The following is a 22,182-nucleotide window of genomic DNA, read 5'->3' as shown; positions in this document are numbered from 1 at the left end:
TAGTAATGTTGACAAATTAAAAGCAATAACGATTATTAGTTGCTTTTTACTCACAGCAAGTACTGTTATTGAGTCATAAGTTTAAAGTAAAATTAAGATAAAAACATATATTTAAAGGTAATGTTATTTTAAATTGTTTCCTAAACTTCTATTTAAAAATAAATTCCTTTAAAATTCAAATTTTAAAAATGTTGCCCACGCACACATAAACATTCCTCCGCACGCACTTTCCACTTAAACCTTGTTTCCCACAGCCATTTAAATAATCACTAGTTGCACTTTTATATTTTTTCTATTTTACAAAAATAAAAGTAATGGCCAAATGGCTGCATAAACATGACCACCATATTTGCAAATGGCTAATGATGGAAGTTGTGAACGTAAATATGCGGTGACAAACAAATGTTTAAAACAGAAATTTTCAGTTTTAGATTTCAAAATATTATTGTGAATAATTCTAAATAATTAAAGGAAGCAATTTTTTTTACCAGCTTTTTCTACCCAGCGATGCCATTATGGAAATAAAAAGTTTTTAAAGAAACTACACAATTGGTTCATAATTGGGTCTACTCCTCATATAAAGTCCTCTTCATAAAATAATTTTAAAACACCTAACTTGCTTCAAAATGCCAGTATAGCAATGCAATTCGTCATAAATAAGTTTTATTGAAACTAAACAGTCATATCCTAACGCCTATAACTGTCTTAAAAATACGAGTTGTTGTTCAGATCTTCACTCACCGTGGGACAATTTTTTAATAATTTTTGAGAAAAAGGTTTTATTTAGAAAAATACATTACTTCTTATTTATTTACATAAATAGATAACAAATAACACTTGATTAAAGATCAACATGGTGTTCCTTGGAATGATAAAATGAAGTTTCTAAAGTAACAGGAATCTCATTTAAATTCAAGGGTTGAGTTTTAGCTAACAGTTTACGATTCTTGGAACTGTAATCCAAATCAATAAGATTTTTATAAACATGATTTTCCTTAGCTAACAGTTGATGGTCCTCAGCGGTAAACCATTCACTGTAGACTTCAATTGGATCAAGTTTTCAAAATTTGTGAAGCGAAACTGGCGGCTCTTGCTGCAATAACTCCAAGGGATAGTCATTAGGGCGAGCCTAAAATGAAAAGAAAATATATCATGTATAAATTTATTTAAGGAAAATTAAAGTTTAATATAATATTAATGAACGAATACAAATTTAAACTTACTTGAAGAAACTTTGACGAGTGCAAAGCTTTCAATTGAAGTGAATGCAAACAAGAGACCAAAATCATATCATCAGGTGCCGTAGCTGAAAGACATGAACAATGCTTCAAAATAAGTTTAATCACTGGCAATGAGAATGCAATGCCACCACCACCAGTGATATAATTGAAACCATCTTCAGCATATAAACGATAGCCGTAGTGTTCACCCAAATAAATTTCAGCCATTGAATTGTAACAACCAAGTACTTGGCAAACACCTGAAACGCTAACGAAAACCACAAAAGAGAAGAAAATTCATTATGATGGCGAAACATTTTTAAAATTTAATGATATTTGTATATGCAAATTTTATATCATTGAAAGAAGTGATAACGAAATAAGACTGACAATCGCTAAAATATTGTAGGGGCGCTTGTAGTAGGAGGCAATGATTTTATGTATTTTTATTTCAAAATTGTAATTTTGTTGAACAACTTTTCTGTTGAGAAGAGTTTTATTTGAATTTAACGGTTTTTGGAGATTTGGTTTCAAATGACATTTCAATTTGTTGACAGCTTGTATTAAATGATAATGCAGTGCTGTTGTCAAAAGATAAAAGGAAGACATTTTCGATATATATTTTGGTATTGGTTTTTCTTATTTTGTATGTGTTAGTTTTTGCTGAAAAAACATTAGATTTCCAAATTTTCCAAAATTTTTCTCTCAAATATTGGGTATAAAAAGGAAGCCATTGCCCAAAATCTTTCCTTTTTGCCTGCTGCTACCTACCAGTTTTCTTAAAAAAAAAAACGTCGTTACTCTGCCGGAAAATTTATTTAAAAAAAAATAAAGAAGTTTTTTTTTGAAATTGTAAGTTTTTATCCTGTTTCCATTATCCTTCGAATTTAATTCATGTTAAACAATTCAGTGTTAAACAATTTTTTTTAAGTTTTAAATAAATTTGGCTTAAATTGTTCGCATTTCGTGAAAGGATCTTTTGGATTTTATATCCACAAAATTATCTGTAACAGGATAATAAAATAATGTAAGTTTTGTTTTCTAAAGGAAAACTTGAGAAAAATCCTTTTTTTTTTTTTCAAATCAGTTTTTTTATTTTTCTAATTTTTTTAACGCAGTAACGCCAATTTCACAAATTTCAACTCAAAAGTAGGCAGAAAGTGTTATTTTATTTACCCAGCGGCAACAAAAGTCAAAGAAAGAGAAAATCGTTTGTTTTTATTTACAAAAAGGTAATAATTAACATAAAAAAAAAACAAAACACACACATACAAACTAACATAACCAAAACCAAAATATCTTTACAGCACACAAACACACCTACGTCAATTTGATATATTTGACAAAATTCTTCTAGCGACGAAACCTCCAGGCACAAAATCTTCGCCTGGGAAGGCTTCGCCCACAATCGTGCCTTCTTCGGCGTAAAATCAAACCTTCAGGGAAAGCTTTAGGTTGCAATACTAAGGTCTTAGAGACGAGGAGAAAAGTGTGAAAAGTGCGGGGAAAATGTCAATTGTTTAAAGAAAAAAAAAAATCCAAAAGAACACTCCAAAGTTATAATAAAAATCAGAAAAATAATCTGTGTGAAAGTTCGTGGAGAGTAATTTTGAAAATTTCATAAAAAGTTTCACAAAAATTTTTAATTATTTAGAAAAAGAAAAATTTAAAAACTAAAAAAAAAAACACTAAAAACCTTAAAAGAATCAACAAGAAGAACAAGAAAAATAACAAAAAGAAACAAAGTTTAAATATTAATCTTTATTTAATCAAATTTTAAAATTTTTACAAAATGTGGTTATAAATTAATTCGTAAAATATCGATTGTTCTTAAATCTGTCACTTTTTTTTTACTTTTTTTTAATTATTTTATTTTTTTTTTTCGTAATATCTAACTAAATCACTTTTTTTTGTTGATCACTCGCGACAGAAAACTAAAGAAACTAAATGTAATGCAAAAATCAATATTGTTAGTGGTGAAAAAGTATAATTTATAAAAATATTTTAAAGCAAGTGTCAAAATAATATAAAAACAAAAATATTAGTAAAAAAAAAAAGAAAAAAATTAAAAAAAAAAAAAAAATGTACATTGAGTTCAAATGTTAATAACATAAAATGTTAATCTGTAATTTTAAACACATAAATTTTTAAAAAAATTTCAACAACATTATATACACAGACATCTACAGGAAGCAGACGAAAGATCTTTCGACGTGGGATCCTGGTAAATGTAAGTTTAGTTGCTCATTTTTTTATGTTATTTTCATTTTTTTCTTTTAAACAAACAAAATATTAATAAAAACACATAACATCCACTGATACGTACATACAGAATGTTTAATAAGTTAATATTGTTAACAGAAAAATTCGTTAACATGAGTGTAATTGTTAAAATCATCTTATATCAGTGTATGTAATGTCTTTTATTTATTCTCAAATACATTTAATATTTTACATTTCTGTAATTACATGTAAATTACATAAATGTTTAATTAACTAAATAACCCATAATTTTTCAAAACTCACCATAGTCTAGTGGATTGAGTTGTAATTTACCACTCATTAGGCCCTGGTTCGAATCCCAGTGAGGGCAAAGTAATTTTTAATTTATTTTTTTTTTGTAAGCCCAGGTTCGAATCCCGGACGAGTTAAATATTTTTGTTTTTATTTTTTTTTGCTTTGAGAGCCGAGTTCGAATCCCGATTAAACCCAAATTTTTTTTTGAAATAAATATTTTTTTATTTTTTAAATATTGATTTTTGCAAGATTGTTTTTACGCGATCTTCTCTAATTTTAATATGTTCAATATTAGTTAATTTTTTTTTAAACGTTATGTTTAAGGATTTATTTTTGTTAATAAATAACATGAATTTCAAAATGAAGTTCTAAACTGTCTTTAACTGGTTACTGGTGAACTGTTCTGGTTAGGGTAATAATCTTTGGGATCATACTTAATACCAACAGCATTTCCCTAGTATGATCATGGTTGGGAGGGGATAAAAGACACTGTGTTACCACCTTCACACAGTGCAGTTCAATATGTTAAATGTTCGTTTCCGCTTTCCTGTGTATTAGTCTCCCTTTCTCTTTTCTTTCTTTGTTCATTTCTGTTTTTTTCCCCTACTTTACGCACGCACAAAATAAAATAATAAATACTGTGCATGTCGACGTTTACTCTACTTAAAGTAGCAACGAATCCTCCCGATTGCCGACGAGATAGAAGCCGGAAACTAGTTGCGTGCTGGCTGCTTTAGTAGAGACAAGAGAGAACTCTGACACCATCAGATCAGTTGTATGCTACATTATTATTTTTGGCGCCCAACGTGGGGCCCACACAGTTCAATTAAATCTCAAACTACCATCATTTGAATTTACAAAATTCATGTTTTTGTGTGGTCCTCTTTATTAATGTAAATTTTCAATTCTTTTTTTATGTTTTTCTCATTCTGCTTCCTCAATTTCCATTCTCTAGTATGGTTAACTAATTGTCTGGAATTTACATGTGTTCTCTTTTTATGCTGTTAACCGACATTAATGTTAATCATACGTTCTCTTATTTGCTGTGTGTTATTGATTTGACAATTCACTTCCTGGAATTGCTGATTTTTGGAGTTCGATCTAAAAACTGACCGGAAACTGAATAATCAATATTGATAATACTCCCTAATAGTATCAGTATGGTGTGGAAATGACTACTTGGAAACAAATTTTAAGCTAGTACCGGCCATTCCCTATGTTTTGTTACTATTTCTCTTTCCCTATAATATTCTTTGGTAATGAATTTTTAATCGATGTTGAACATTCTTTTTTACCATCCGTCAGTTTAACCAGGAACTAATTTCATGATTATTATATATTTTAATTTGCGAAATATTTAATACTTTTTATTATTTTCATTATTTTTTTACTTATTCTTGTTTTTACATTACTTGGTTCTGAATTTTAAATCCATTGTGGTGTAAAACTTTTAATTAATTTTTCTTTAATTACCTTTAGTCTATTTTATAGTTTAAGTCTTTAACCGAATTTAGTTTTGGTTGATTTAACATTTATTGCTGAATTTTTAGTTTAATTTTGTTTTTCTTATTATATTTTAATACAATGTCTCAACCTCAAAGCGCCAGTGGCGTTCTTCCTAATTGTGTCCTCTGTAAAGATGCCATTTTGGAATCTGGATCTATGTATATCCCTCCTTGTGGTCATCCTTTACATTCATCTTGTTTGGGTAAAATCCCTAAAAACAATCTAGTTTGTCCTGTTTGCGAAGGCAAACTAAAGGCAACCCAACCACAAAGACCGTCAACTACTGGTAATGTTAATACACAACCTCCACCTACAATTGTGACTCGTGCGCGTGCCCAGGCTCAAAGGGCTTTGGAATACGATAATAATCGTTCCAATAGTGTTCCACCTACAGATCCAAATATTTCTTTTATGTCAACTAGTTCTCCCCAAGGTCAACGGGACCAACTACAGTCTATGGTTTCAGCTGCGGTTAGTGCTCAGCAAGCCGTAATGCTTACAACCCTTAGTCAACATTTGACAAAATTAATAGAATCTAACATTGAAGCTGGATTCCAAAGGTTAAATCTCAGTGCACAATCGCCTGGTAATACCCCGACACAAATTCAACCATCAGTTTCTAATCAAAACCCACAAATTCTAACATTGCCAGCCGTAGAGCAACAAACTCTGGAACAGTTGTTAGGTTTACCAGCAAATAGAAATCCTTTGGTTCAAAATACTACAGTTAGTAATGCGTCGACAACAAATTCGTCGTTAAGGTCGGACAAGGTAGGACATATCATCCATAATTGGAAGATACGTTTTACTGGGGACTGTAAGGGTATCCCAGTGGAAAATTTTATTTATAGAGTTGAAGCTTTAACGAAGCAAACTTTGGGTGGGAATTTTGAGGTTCTTTGTGACCATATTTCGACTCTGTTTGAGTCCAAAGCCTCTGACTGGTTCTGGCGATACCACAAAGCTGCTCGGAGAATCGTGTGGCCAGATCTTTGCAGTGCTCTTCGCGAACAATACAAAGATTCGCGCACTGACGTAGATTTTCGTGAAATGATTCGTGACCGGAAACAAAAACCAGGAGAGGGTTTCGACCTGTTTTATGAGGCCATAATTGATATTTCAGATCGCCTGAGGATTCCTCTTCCTGAACGCGTGCTAGTGGAAATTTTACGCCGTAATCTACTGCCAGAAATTCAACACGAATTGTTAAATTTGGAAATTAACTCAATTTCCCAACTCCGCGACGTATGTCGCAAACGGGAATTCTTCATGCAAGATGTAGGGAAAAAGCATGGATTTTCTAAATCGTTTATTCCACGCAGACAAGTCTATGAGATGTATGAAGATGATGTCGAAACATCAGACGAAGAAATCTCTGCAATTTCTCTCGTTTGCTGGAATTGCCAGAAATCGGGTCATAGATTCCAAGATTGCCTCGATGAAAGACGGGTATTTTGCTATGGTTGCGGAGCAGCCAATGCCTATAAGCCAACCTGTACAAACTGTACTGGTTCAAAAAACTTGCGGTCCAGTGCACCGAAAAGTGCACGCAAACCGACCCGATCAACATACACCAACACCGACTAGAACCAACAACTTCATCAATCAATTCAAGTTCGAGTTTAGATAATTCTTTATCTAAACCGATTAAACACCCTGACATACAAATTTCAGTAAATCATTCTTCCGAATGTAATTCTGAAACACCTATAGTGACCATTAATGAATCCAATTCCAAACCTAATTCTATAACACCTGCTCCAGACTTAAAAATTCATCCACCTACGTATTTTAAACCATTTCACATTCGTTTGGCCGAATACAATGCTGCTAGAAAACGCATTTTTAGTGATTACTCTCCAAATTCAAGAACAACACGGTCTACTAAGCGTGTCAAGAATTTTTGGGGTAAAATTAAGTATACTCGTCGTAAACTATTAAGTTCTGTTTACGACAAGCCCAATGATATTCGTCCATATGCGGAAGTTCAGCTTTTTGGTAAAACGATGATGGGTTTGTTGGATACCGGAGCTTCGATTAGTTGTTTAGGCGCTCAAGCTGCGACAGAATTTCTTGATTCTGGTCGCCAATTTAAAAAAATACGATCCGTCGTTAAGACAGCTGACGGGAAATCCCAAAATGTGGTAGGTTTTATAAACACGAACATCGCTTTTAGGGGTAAAATGGAACCCATAACATTATATATTGTCCCAACATTAGCCCAAAACTTATATTTAGGTGTAGATTTTTGGCATAGTTTTGATTTGTTGCCACCAGGAATAGTTTCCGAATTACATTCAGAGCTGTTACCTAAGGATACCTCGAGCATTTCAGAGCAGAGACTACTTAGCGTAAATCAGAAACAACAACTTCAAATTGTGATCAATTCGTTTCCATCGTTTTCCAAAGAGGGTTTAGGTAGAACTAGTGTAATTTCTCACGTCATTGACGTTGGTTCTGCCACCCCGATAAAACAACGTCATTTCCCGGTATCTCCTGCTATGGAAAAGTTAATATACGCAGAACTAGACCGGATGTTGGAAAACGATGTCATCGAAGAATCTGACAGCGCGTGGTCTTCCCCAATAGTTTTGGTCCGGAAGCCAGGAAAAGTTAGGTTATGTTTAGATAGCCGCAAGGTCAATTCGGTGACAATCAAGGATGCTTATCCTTTGCCCAATATCGACGGGATCCTTAGTCGTTTGCCTAAGGCTGAGTTCATAACCAGCTTAGATTTAAAAGATGCCTTCTGGCAAATCCCGTTGGATAAATCGTCGAAAGATAAGACAGCATTTACGGTTCCCGGCCGTCCTTTGTACCATTACAAGGTCATGCCTTTTGGGCTATGTAATGCGCCTCAGACGATGTCGAGACTAATGGACAAAGTGATACCGGCGAATTTGCGAACCGAAGTGTTTGTCTATCTGGACGATTTATTGATCGTGTCAGATACTTTTTCCAGACATATGGAGGTGTTGCGAGAAATCTCAAAACAAATTCGTTCTGCAGGACTGACAATAAATGTTGAAAAATCTAAATTTTGCGTACAGGAAGTCCGTTATCTTGGCCATTTAGTGGGTAATGGGGTAATTCAGACAGACCCGGAGAAAATATCGGCCATTGTTGAATTCCCGACACCGAGGTCTGTAAAACAACTACGACGATTTTTAGGGATGTCCGGTTGGTATCGGAAGTTCATCAAGAATTACGCTGCGGTTACTTCACCTTTAACCGATTTGTTAAAGACCAGTAGGAAGTTTATATGGAGCGAAGAAGCTCAGAAGTCCTTTGATGAATTGAAGAACATCTTGACAACTGCACCAGTGTTGCATAGTCCCGATTTCTCACAGCCATTTTTCATACACTGTGATGCTAGCCACACTGGAATAGGAAGTGTATTGGTACAAAAGAATGCGGAGGGTGAAGAGTTTCCGATAGCATTTATGTCTAAGAAGCTCAACCAAGCCCAACGTAACTACTCTGTTACCGAACAGGAATGTTTAGCATTAAGAAGTTTCGAGCGTATGTGGAAGGACACGAGTTCACCGTGATCACTGACCATGCATCTCTAAAGTGGCTCATGTCCCAAACAGATCTCAATTCGCGGTTGGCAAGATGGGCTTTAAAGCTTCAAGGATTTAGATTTAAAATTGAACATCGGAAAGGTAGCCAAAACGTAGTTCCTGATGCACTTTCGCGTACTAACACTGAAGATTTGTCTGAAATAAACTGCTTAAGTTTGTCCGCTTTAGATGACTCAGGGGTCTTCGTGGATCTACAATCCGAAAAATTCAAGAGTACTGACTACCTACAACTTTTAGACAGAGTTAGGGAAAACATTATCAAAACTCCAGACCTTAAAATTGTTGACGGATACTTGTACAGACGTACTGAACACTGTTCCGGGGAACAGCTGCAGGACGATCTTGCTTGGAAACTTTGGATACCCAAAGATATGGTTAGGGAAGTTTTGGAAAGGGCACATGATAGCCACTTATCATCTCATGGCGGAATCAATAAAACTCTAGAACGAATTCGTAGGTTCTACTTTTGGCCTAATTTAGTGAACGATGTAAGATCTTACATTAACTCTTGAGACGTTTGTAAGGGAACTAAGCACCCGAATTTCGTCATGCATCCACCTATGGGTAAAACCTCGGAAACGTCTAGATTCTTCCAGAAACTTTACGTTGACTTTCTTGGTCCCTATCCACGTTCGAAATCAGGTAACGTTGGTATTTTTGTAGTGCTAGATCACTTTTCCAAATTTAGTTTTCTGAAAGCCGTAAAAAAGTTTACAGCAGACGTCGTGGTTAAATATTTGGAAGAAGACCTGTTTCATACATTTGGTACGCCTGAGACTATCGTTTCTGATAACGGTTCGCAGTTTAAGTCTACTCAATTTAACAAGCTTTTGTCTAATTACGCGATAAAACACGTTTACACCGCGGTACACTCGCCCCAAGCAAATGCCTCAGAACGGGTTAATCGTTCAGTGCTATCGGCAATAAGGGCTTATATCAAACACGATCAAAGTAATTGGGATGAATACCTCAGCAGCATTAGTTGTTCTCTACGGTCATCTGTGCATGCTTCTATAGGTACATCACCTTATTACATGGCGTTCGGACAGCATATGATTACCAACGGTAATACTTATGCACTTCTTCGAAAACTTGAAATGCTTGACGATAGGGAAGTGAAATTTAACCGTGAAGATTCGTTTAACATCATACGTGATAGAGCCGCGAAGAATATGAATCGACAACAAGAGCGTAATGAAAGATCTTACAATCTGCGATCGCGTGGAGTAAATTATGTTGTAGGGCAAGAAGTTTTCCGAAGAAACTTTAGCCAAAGTAACTTTGAAAAGGGTTACAATGCAAAACTATCGCCACCGTTTCTTAAAGCACGCATTAAGGCGAAAACCGGAAATTGCTATTACGAATTGGAAGATTTAAATGGTCGTTCTCTAGGTGTATACCACGCAAAGGACATACGTCAATAACCTTGTTTTTCATTTTGTTATTTTTTTTTATCATACCACTACAAGCGGTATCAGCTTTGTGCTGCTTGTTAGCTCCCAAATCTGATTTTGGTTGGGGGGTTATGTAGGGGCGCTTGTAGTAGGAGGCAATGATTTTATGTATTTTTATTTCAAAATTGTAATTTTGTTGAACAACTTTTCTGTTGAGAAGAGTTTTATTTGAATTTAACGGTTTTTGGAGATTTGGTTTCAAATGACATTTCAATAATTTTAATATGTTCAATATTAGTTAATTTTTTTTTTAAACGTTATGTTTAAGGATTTATTTTTGTTAATAAATAACATGAATTTCAAAATGCAGTTCTAAACTGTCTTTAACTGGTTCCTGGTGAACTGTTCTGGTTAGGGTAATAATCTTTGGGATCATACTTAATACCAACAGCATTTCCCTAGTATGAACATGGTTGGGAGGGGATAAAAGACACTGTGTTACCACCTTCACACAGTGCAGTTCAATATGTTAAATGTTCGTTTCCGCTTTCCTGTGTATTAGTCTCCCTTTCTCTTTTCTTTTCTTTGTTCATTTCTGTTTTTTTCCCCTACTTTACGCACGCACAAAATAAAATAATAAATACTGTGCATGTCGACGTTTACTCTACTTAAAGTAGCAACGAATCCTCCCGATTGCCGACGAGATAGAAGCCGGAAACTAGTTGCGTGCTGGCTGCTTTAGTAGAGACAAGAGAGAACTCTGACACCATCAGATCAGTTGTATGCTACAATATTGATGTGAGTTCAAGAAACTTTTTGTTACATAACCGCAGATATTGGTTCTTTTGAAAACTGTGTATAGAATGGAAATCATAAAATATTTATACAAGATCCTCTAACCAATGAAGATTAAAATGCCATCAACATATTTTTTATCATAATTTGATTAAATATTGAAATCAATGAGGCAAATACGTATAAAATCAAGCTAAACATTTAAATTTGATTTATTTAGTTTGAAGTTTTGCCAACACTCAACATAAATTGTCTTAATAGTAGAGTCTCTTTTGATTCCATTACCACACTTTACAATCAACTGACTACCACTTACATACCTTAATAAAGTAAAGTACGGAATAACCATTGTATTTGATGATTCTCATGATTTGCTTGATTAACTTGATGCAGTCTGTGTTGTTTGTTATTATACCCTCCACCACCATCAGTGGTGATAGAGGGTATATATAAGGTTGTCGTTCCATGTGTAACACCAAGAAATATTCATCTAAGACCCAACAAAGTATATATATTCTGGGTCCTTATGAAATTCTGAGTCGATTTAGCTATGTCCGTCTGTCCGTCTGTCTGTCTGTATAAAACACGCTCACGTTAAAACTAAGTAATAGAAATCAACCAAATTCACTCAATATTTATTATTATCCTAAGCAGTTTGGTATTGAAAATCAGCAAAATCGGTTCACAACGTAAAAAGTTATGAGTAAAAATTTCAGACTACCTCGAAAAAAATTACGTTTTTTTCATAATTCTTTTGAAGTTTTCTCAGAAACTACCAAAGATATTGCGATGAATTTTGTCATACATTATTTTTTCAGAGTAGTAATCAATCATATTCAAAATCTTTATAATCGATCCAATATTTCCTATAGCCCCCATACAAAGGTACATATTCCCGGAAATTAGTTTATCGTTAATAACTCAATCAAATATATCGGTATCAACACCAAATTTTGTACATATAAATATAATATGAACAGAAATCATACTGCCGACGTAGATCTCAGTCGGTCCACAATTGGTCATAGCTCCCATATAAGGTCCACTTCCGAAAATCACTTAAACGCACATATTTCATTGATGAATAAAGCTATTGTGATAAAATTCGGTCTGGTTTTGTGTACATACAAATCATTCTAACAAATTTTTTGCGGATCGGTCCATTATTGGTTATAGCTCCCATATAAGGCCCACTTCCGAAAATCATTTAAAAGGTCATATTTCATTGTCAAATTAAGTTATCGTAATAAAATTCGACACAAATATGTTTAGTCTAAATATAAATCACTCTATGAAATTTTTTCCGGATAGGCCCATAATTGGTCATAGCTCCCATATAAGGGCGACATCCGAAAATCACTATAATCATTATAAAGCTATCGGGATAAAATTCGACACAAATCTGTTTTGTATACATACAAATCTTTCTACAAAATTTTTTACGGATCGGTCCATTCTTGGTCATAGATCCCATATAAGGCCCACTTCCGAAAATCACTTAAAAGCACATATTTCAATGTCGAGTAAAGCTATATTGATAAAATTCGACACAAATATGTTTTGCCTAAACATGAATCACTCTACGAAATTTTTTCTGGATAGACCCATAATTGGCCATAGCTCCCATATAAGGTCCACTTCCGAAAATCACTTAAACGCATATATTTCATTGAATTCTAAAGCTATCGGAATAAAATTCGACTTGAATATATTTTGTGCACATACAAATCATTTTACAAAATAATTTTTTACGGATCGGTCCATTATTGGTCATAACTCCCATATAAGGCTCACTTACGAAAATCACTTAAAAGCACATATTTCATTATCAAATAAAGCCATCTTGATAAAATTCGACACAAACATGTTTTGCCCAAATATAAATCACTCTGCGAAATTTTTCCCGAATAGGCCCATAATTGGTCATAGTTCCCATATAAGGTCCACTTCCGAAAATCACTAACACGCATATATTTCATTGAATTCTTAAGCTATAGGAATAAAATTCGACTTGAATAAGTTTTGTGTACATACAAATCATTTTACCACTTTTTTCTCGGATCGGTCCATTATTGATCATAGCTCCCATATAAGGTCCACTTCTGAGAATCACTTAAACACACATATTTCATTGTCAAATAAAGTTATCTTGAGAAAATTCGACACTTATATGTTTTGTCTTTACATAAATCACTCTACGAAATATTTTCCGGATAGGCCCTTAATTGCTCATAGCTCCTATATAAAGTCCACTTCCTAAAATCGTCTAAATGCACCTATTGGAGTAAAATTATACTTTATCTTTTTCTGCATTATACGAAATTGTTTCCTGATCGGTGCATAATTGGTCACAACTCCCATATAAGGACCATTTCTGAAAATTACTTGAACGCACATTTTATACATAGGTATACAATTTTTTCTGGATCGGTCCATATTTGGTCACAACTCCCATATAAGGACCATTTCTGAAAATTACTTAAACGCACATTTTATACACATTCAGGTATAAAAATTTGACGTAAATGTGTATTTTGTATATAAATCATTATACGGAATTTTTTCCGGTCCGGTCCATAAGTTGTCTTAGCTCCCATATAAGGTTAACTGTTGAAAATCACTTAATACCACTTAATTCGTTATAAAATTATTATCTCCGGATAAAATTCGACATAAGTATATGTATAGATAAATCATTCTAAATTTTTCTGGACCTAATCAAAATTAGTTCGACAAAAATTTTGGCGACTTATCTAAAAATTAGATAGTTAGATGGGTTTCAATAAAAAGTAGCTTGCTGGTGGAGGGTATTTAAGATTCGGCATAGCCGAATATAGCACTCTAACTTGTTGAAGTCTTCAATATCCCTCAGAGCTAATTTTAGAATTTGTATTGTTTTCGCACTATGTTCCATCTCAACATTTGTTATGTTGGCGTTTATTGTTGGTATTGTGTTTTCATAAAAATATGCAACAATTAATTTCAAGGGAGCTTTCAATAACATTGAGAGTGAAGTGATTAGATCTTGCAATCCAAGATTTCGTGGTGAATTGGATAGTCTACATGCTTAGAATTATCACATCAGAGAATTATCTTAGAGGATTACTATGTTAGGACAAAGGTTATCAAAAGGAACAGCAAAGGGAGGAGTACTATTTCCCATCCTATGGTTATTAGCGATTAACGCTATTTTAAGGCAGTTTGAATGCAAATGTAGAAAGATTGTGGTTTATGCGGCTGATGTAGTATTACTGGTTAACGAAAAATGTTTATCCATAATCAGTGTTATCATGCAGATAGCATTGGATGAACTGTCATGGTGGACGAAGGTAAAAGGACTTTCTGTAAACTGAACTAGCATGTTTCACCAGATGGAACAAGGTAGATGATTTTAGGCTTCCTAAGTTAGATGGTGTTGAGTTAAGTTTATCTAGTGGAGCTAAGTATTTACCGACCATCCCAGATAATAAATTATCATAGAAGGAAAATACTCTGGAAAGATTGAAGAAGGAGACTCAACGCCTTCTACACTTGAAAGAATTCCATTGGCGAGAAATTGGGATTTGTGGCCTGATATGATAAACTGGATTTAGAAGTGCTTAGCTAGGCATCACAAAGGTGAGCATCACAGGCATAAAGTAAGACATCACAGGCACCGTAAAAAGTACACCAAAGGATGCTTTGAATATCTTTCAATATCTGATCACTATAGATTATTATTTGGGATGTGTAGCTGTAAGGATTGTGTTAAAGCTCTATGAGTTACATTGGTAAATCCTTCGCGTGATAACTACACAAAAATCTTATACGAAATGGATGTATAAGATCAGGATAACATTTCTAGTAGAATTTCAAAACATAGGATAACGATATTCGATAGGGAAGAATAGAGTAGATACGATAAGCTGTTTAAAGAATATGCAGTATTCAGCGAAGTATCCAAGATGGTGCCGGTGTCTAAATTGCTGACATGGACATAAAAAGAACTTTGAGAATCCCTAATGAATGCTGTGTTCTCCAAGTAGAAATCCTAGAGATCTGGAAAGTGGCAGAACTGTTACGAAGGCATATAGCTATATATCAAGCTGCAATTAGAACATTTAACATATGTATGCATGTTATACGGTGCACTTGAGCCTAACCGTAGAATGTGGAAGTGTTCTAAGTGGTACTGTGAGGCTTTTTACTATAAGTCTGTGGGTATCAAAACACTGCAATGTACAGGGTAATGATGTAGCAGACGAACATGCAACGCAAGGTTCGAACCTTGAACTAAATGGAAGTGACGGAAGGGTTAAGTTACCCATTTGTCACTATTAAGGGGTTATTGGTTTGCGTAGCCAAAGGTTGATGTAAAGGCTTTGAACTGATATCATCTCTTATCTTATAAAACACTAAAATATTTGACATGTTTGGCGTATTTGATCCAGGTGTTGTGTATTATTTGCAAACATTATTGATGATATTTTAAACATGTTTTAATAGCGATATGAATTTCTTCACTTTTAATTTAAAAGTTGTAAAAGAAGAATGTAAAACTTTATTATTATGTCTTCACATTGTTGCAGGTAAGAGAAACGCTTTCTTAAAGGTGTGAAAATAATTTATATCGAAACTTTTGTTTTCAATTATCCATTACATTTTGTAAAGGTAATTTTTGTAAACTCCACTGGACATTCATATATTGAAGTCTTAAAAGAAAATTTCTTTAATTGAATATTTATTATATGTTCTCAGATACTGTAGAAAAATGCAAGCAACGCTTTTGCTATACCCGACTGAAATTTTTAGAGTTAAATGAAAAAGTTTATATGTATTTTATACGTTTTTGCAATTCTTCTCACGGCTACTTACACATGTCATTGATAATGCTGCATTTGTTGTTTGTTCAGCATACATGACACATGTTTCATTATCATTATAGTCCTTGTTTTTGTTGTTCTTCATGCTTCCGGTCTCCCATGTGTCCGCAGGGCAAATGTATAAAGCTTTCTTTAAAATTATTTTCTGTTTCGGTTTATTCATACGAGGCTTATAGTTGTTTAGGTTCGCTTTAATAGTTGTCGTATATAAGTCAGTATGCAGCAGGTCGTAATCATTAGATGAAGTTGTGGTACGTGATTTATTCGTTGTGGTTGAAATTCGTAAATTATCATAAACGAAACGAGACAACTCATGAGCGGCATCAATTTGTAATTGTTTTTTGTTATTATGTTTTTCGTAAATATCGGTAATACTGTTTTAGTTTGTTTAAAAAGAAAATTATAAAGCGTTTTAAACAATATGGATACTCAGAAAACCCGGTAAGTTCATATTTTTGATCCGATTGTATAAACATACCTTTTGAATAGTGACATACTAAAAACGATCTATCTTCGTAGAGCTCTTATCCATGATCTGGACTGTCTCAGAGATACATCACTAGTAAACAAGATCGGTTTTATTAGAAGAACATGCTGGTTTTCACGGAGACCGAACGAACCAAGTAGTCAACGAAATAAGAGAGGGAAACCATTCTCTCAATATTAGGGAATGACAATTCTAATCACAATCAGCCACAAGGCCTCCGAGTAAACTCGCCTACTAGCGAGCAACCCACGTAACCTAACCTAAAAACTACATCAGCCCGCAGCAGTGGGCACTTAAACCATTTAGGATTTTCAAAAAATGCGAAATGATAGATGATTGTAGGCTCACTATTATATAATGCATGTCCCAAATATAAAAGCAGATAGAAGAAAGTTAAATTATACCACACGTTGAGAACAAAAGATTTTAATATATAAATTATTTCACAAAATCATTGTCTATAACACAGGCCAACCCAGACACCAAAGCTTTGCAAAGTAAACTTCTCTAAATGATTGAGCAAAGCATTCAAATTTGGCCTCAGAATTTCTCCCTCACATCAGGTTTTTGAAATATCGTGTCCTAAAAACTAAAATGCGTACTTTGCTATCTGGGTTTCGAATTTTTTAAAATTTTATTGGCCTGTGTATTTAATGGCAAATCAATATAAATAAAGCACCTGCGATTTTTGTGATTTTCATCATTTAGTTTTTCCATAATTAACCTAAATAAACATTTGTCCTTTCCTCACAAAATACCACCCATCTTGTGTTGTCACAAGATATTTCCATTTGTTGATTAGTATTCGCAGTTGTACTCATTTTCATGTTCCTTTGGAGTAACACTAGTTTTGGTATCAAATTATGTATTTTCCAGTCTCCTGGGTAATTGAATGGTTCATGCAGTACATGTTATCTAATTCTATATTTCGGTTGTAATTCCTATGATTGTTTGTTTATAATCATCTTTAGATTTTAACTTAATTCATTATGATGTTTTGTGTCCTGACTTTGTACAAAGAAAACAACATCGATAGGTGGTGCAGGAAAAATGTAGAAAATTGTTAAGCTCATTGTTCGTTTGTGGTTAAAGTGACACATATCGTTCATTTACTACAAAACTTATGCAAAGGATAGATCAATAGAAAACTCGTTTAATGAGGTTGTAGAAATATAAAGACTCAACTAGTTTGCAATATATGAATATGAATTAAGTTCTCTTTTCGGATCACATAAGACATGTGAATATATAGTCCTGTTGGAGTATTTTCGATCCTCACATCTCCTTTGGTAGATCTTCTCAAGATTTATTTATATTTTAAATTTCATTAGATTCTTAACCACTGTGTGTTGTATAATAGTGTGATATGTTAATTAACACTGACCAACAAAATTTTAAAACCCAGTGATACATTTCTACACGATTGACCTGCGCTAAATCCTAATAACTACAAAATTTGCTATTAACCCAAATTTTTCAGATATCTCAGCAAACTATACTCTGATCACAGCCTTAAAAATGTGCTGACCTGTGTAATTTAAAACAAACTTGCACAAGAATGCAAATTATTTAACTAAATGTAAGATGAGTGTGTGTGAATAGAACAATAAAGTTAATCAAGAATGAATAAACAATTACAATTGATGATTGACAATTGTTTGTTTTCAATGTGAATAATAATCATTTATATAGAAATAATAAACACATATTTAAACAAGTAGGAGAGTATAGTCGGACATGGCCGACCATATAATACCCTACACCATGAGTATATTTTAAAAACTTTTATTTTTCATAAAGAAACTTTTATGTTGAATTTTACCTTATTTCCAAAGCAATTTATTGATAAAAAAAAAACAAATTTTCTATATGAAACTTTATAAAGGTCAAACATGGGACGATCCTCACTAAATTTGGGAAACGGATATATTTTTAAATAACAGTTAGTTATGTTGAGTTTCAGTGCGATGCAAATGGTTACAAGTCAATTTTAGACGTTTAAGACATTTTTTGAAGGGGGGTTTGTATGAAGACTAGGTCAAATAAGGGCCGATCATTACGAAAATCTGCAGTGTCATTTATACTTATATAAAACTTATTTGTGCCAATTTTTAGAGAGATAATAGTATACATGGCATAAAAAGCCCAAATCGGGAGGTAAGGTTGTATGGGGGCTAGGTGAAATAATGGACTGATTTCAATCATTTTCAATAGGCTTCGTCCCTGTATAAAAAAACATGCTTGGTCCAAGTTTCATCAAATTATCTTGAAAATTGCGGCCTGTAGCTTGCGTACAAGGTTTACATAGACAGCCAGCTGGACAGACGGACGGATAAGTCTTAATCGACTCAAAAAGTCATTCTGAATCGATTGGTATACTTTAAGGTGGGTGTAGGACCAATATTTTTATGTGTTACAAACATCAGCATAAACGTATAATACCCTCCCCACTATAGTGGTGTAGGGTATAATTAAGGTGGGTCAATTGACAATTACTCTGGTATTTTTATTAGTTATTGCAATTTACTTTTCGTGTAGCTCTTTAAAGTTTAAACACCTACATGAAAAGTAGCATAACTGTGGTTAATAAAATCATCACAAAATCGACATGTAGATCATACTACATGTCGACTATATTGACTTATTTGTTTTGTCTAGTATTTGTCCTGTAAACTGTCTCTGCGCCAATAAATTGAGGGCACCAATTGAAATTTATAAATTTATAATTTTATTTATTACTTTGATATTGAAATTTTGCATCCCTTGTCATTATAAAAAATATATTCTTATATTTTATGTTTGGATTTTTTATTATCCAAAACTTGTTTCTCATCTAATTAATTCGTTTGGTGCAAAGCTTTATGATCCGTTTCTATTGATGCACCTACATCAACTGTTTCTAAATATTTCGTTTGAAGACACAATTTACATGAATTCAATTTCACTCATTGTAGTTGGAGTTTTTCGTTTATTGCGCATAATCAAATATTTTGTGATTTTATGAATGAAAATATATACTACATACATAAGTAAGTATACCTTTGACTTGTTTAAAAGATAGTAATGTGACTAAAGTCATATTGCCAATATTCAGTTTTATCATATTCATTGTATGAGTATCATGAACAAATGTTATTAAAGGTTGTCGTTTTGTATTTTTTAAGATATGAATAACCATTTTTTGTATAAATTCAAAATTAATCACGATGGAAAAATTAATATTCGGTTTTAGTTTTTAATAGACAAAATAGATCCCAAATACAAAACCTTAAAATTGAAGAAGTAATACTTAAGTATTATTTGATTTGAATTATTAAATAAAATTTATTTATTTCCTGCATCTATAGAAAATCTTGCAGATTACTTAATTTAATTAATTAATTATACAATATAAATAAATTTAATTTATATCTATTAAAGCTGACATTAAAATTTAGTATAGGAAAAATTTTATTTTATAACTTTAAGTATTTTTTAAATTATTAAGCTAAAAATAAATTTAAAGACAAATTAAATTTCTAAATAGAAGAGTAATTAGTATGTTAGATAAGAACAAAAACATATGAATATAAATCCAAAGTGATAAAATATCAGATAAAATATAAAAGTGAATAATGTGATGTACTTAACAAATTAAAGACTTATGTTTGAGCAAAAATAAAATCCTTTCTAATTGCAGGCAGCACATACTATACACAACATTTTGTATCTAAATAAACAAGACCTGTATATTTGTCTTCTGATGAGGAATACTTTAATTAATATGAGAAAGACCTAAAGTACTATAAAAGGATATAAATACATATATAGAAGTACATACACATGTATGCAAATATGATTTACTAGAAGTAAATAATTATCCTTTGGAGTTCGTTTACTCATTACCTTCTTTTAAATTAGATAAAATAAATCTACATATGCAGCAAAATGAGACCTGTAAATGTATGTAATTAAGAGATTTTAACTTTTAAAGTCCTTCTGGTTTTGATGACACACTTATGTGTACATATGTATGTATATGATAACATTTAAGTGAATGTTAAAGGTTTTTGAAATAATTAGACTATTTTTATACTTTTGATATCTTCTTATTTTGACCCAATCTTTCACAACACGGTATTCGACTAGACTTTGTGTTATTTTCAAATACTTGCAGTTTTATTATTTTTAACATGAGAAATCTGACGGAGATGATGATATTAACTTCACACAACACTTAGATGTTGTGAAAATAATTTAATAAATATTCAATGTGGTTTTGTAGCCGAGAAAATTTATGAACTTGCACTGATTCCCTATAAAGCCATAGACTACTGTATTGCGGCACTAATTTTTAAAAAAACTTATTTCACCAATTTATATCGTTAACATCAACCAACTCTCTTTTCAAGCAAGAGTATATTTGCTCGATCACTAGCATTATTGGTCTTTTATGGTTGTGTATAAAACAGCCTATCTTATAGGTATTCATGTATTGTTGTTAGGTGTTATTATATCAGTCAGTTATCAAAAGTCATTGCAATTTTGGAAACCATGCACATAAGCCTTGGTTATAATTACTTCTGCAGAAGTTATCAAAGTGAAGATGAGAAGGAAATCGTAAATCATCTTTAGTGCAACTGTCACACGGAATTACAAAATTATATATACCTCCTTTCAATATTGATGGTGGAGGAGGGTATAAAATGCAATTACATAAAACTTATCTAAGTTATGTAAATCTATTCTACAACTAGTATTGTCTTAAAGAAAATGTCATAAGAACACAAACATTTGAAAATTTGAAGCTTTATTTTCACCAGCCCCCTTACATCAGATATATTTTTCATATATGTTTGCGAAAATGCACTCATATATCACATTGTTTTTTCTGAAAATCCCAGATGGTTTCTCTATCGAATTTTTCATGATAGTGTCGCATTTTGTATGACATTCACTGGTATTGTTCAAAAGTTATGTATGCACAGTGGTGAGTATTCAACTTCTTTAACTAAAAATTCATCTTAAAATATATTTACAATAATTTTAAGAATTCTCCGTAGTTCTACGCTGAAAAGTTTTATTTATTACCAGTACCGCAATTCTGTATTTTTTTATTTTAACTACCGATATCGTAAAGTAACGATAAATATCGGTTGCATTAACGAATTTTCAATTCAGTAACTCTTTAACGACCTTAGAATATTTTAACGACAAAGATCGGAAAAATATGAGAATGTCAAAAGTTTTGTATTGAAATATTTTTAAAATATAAAATTATTAACGTGAACTTTTTATTTGTCGTTACGTTGCCGATATTTTTCGTTATATTTAACGAAAAAAATTGGTGAAATATAATTCAGAATATCACATAACGATAATTATTGTTAACTTACGAATTTTTACTATTTAACGACAAAATTTTGTAGTTAAAAAGTTACTGGATTGCGGTACAGATATCCTTTTATATGTTATATCGGTTATTCACAAAATTTTAATTCAAACCCATATCATGCTATTTTGTTGATAAAAAATTCATAAAATTTATATATGTATCTGTGCGTTATTTGTGCTGCAGTGTCAATATATGATTACTACTATGATTTCGAAAAGCTGCAGTGATTTATGTGTGTTTGTTTTTCATTCCACTTTTACCTTCTGGTTATATACATGTGTAGGTATGTTAGTGTCATTAAATTTACACAAAAATAAGTTGCCCAACTTGTAGGGAAATATATAAAGATTGGCGTCTAAAAACATACGTAAGCAATGAACAGAAAGGCATATGATTCTACCCTACACCACTATAATTGGAAGGGCATTATGGGTATACTATGA

General features: G+C 32.6%; 1 pseudogene; it reads right to left on the bottom strand.

Annotated features, from left to right (window-relative positions):
• Positions 1–841: 841 nt before the first annotated feature.
• LOC119608042 lies at positions 842–17,438 on the bottom strand (annotated as a pseudogene).
• Between the last annotated feature and the right edge of the window lie 4,744 nt (positions 17,439–22,182).

This window comes from Lucilia sericata, unplaced genomic scaffold, assembly GCF_015586225.1.
Source record: "Lucilia sericata isolate MDLA Ls3-8-SP2 unplaced genomic scaffold, ASM1558622v1 Contig000779F_arrow, whole genome shotgun sequence".
Taxonomy (NCBI): Eukaryota; Metazoa; Arthropoda; class Insecta; order Diptera; family Calliphoridae; genus Lucilia; species Lucilia sericata.
This window is presented reverse-complemented; position numbering and strand designations above follow the sequence as displayed.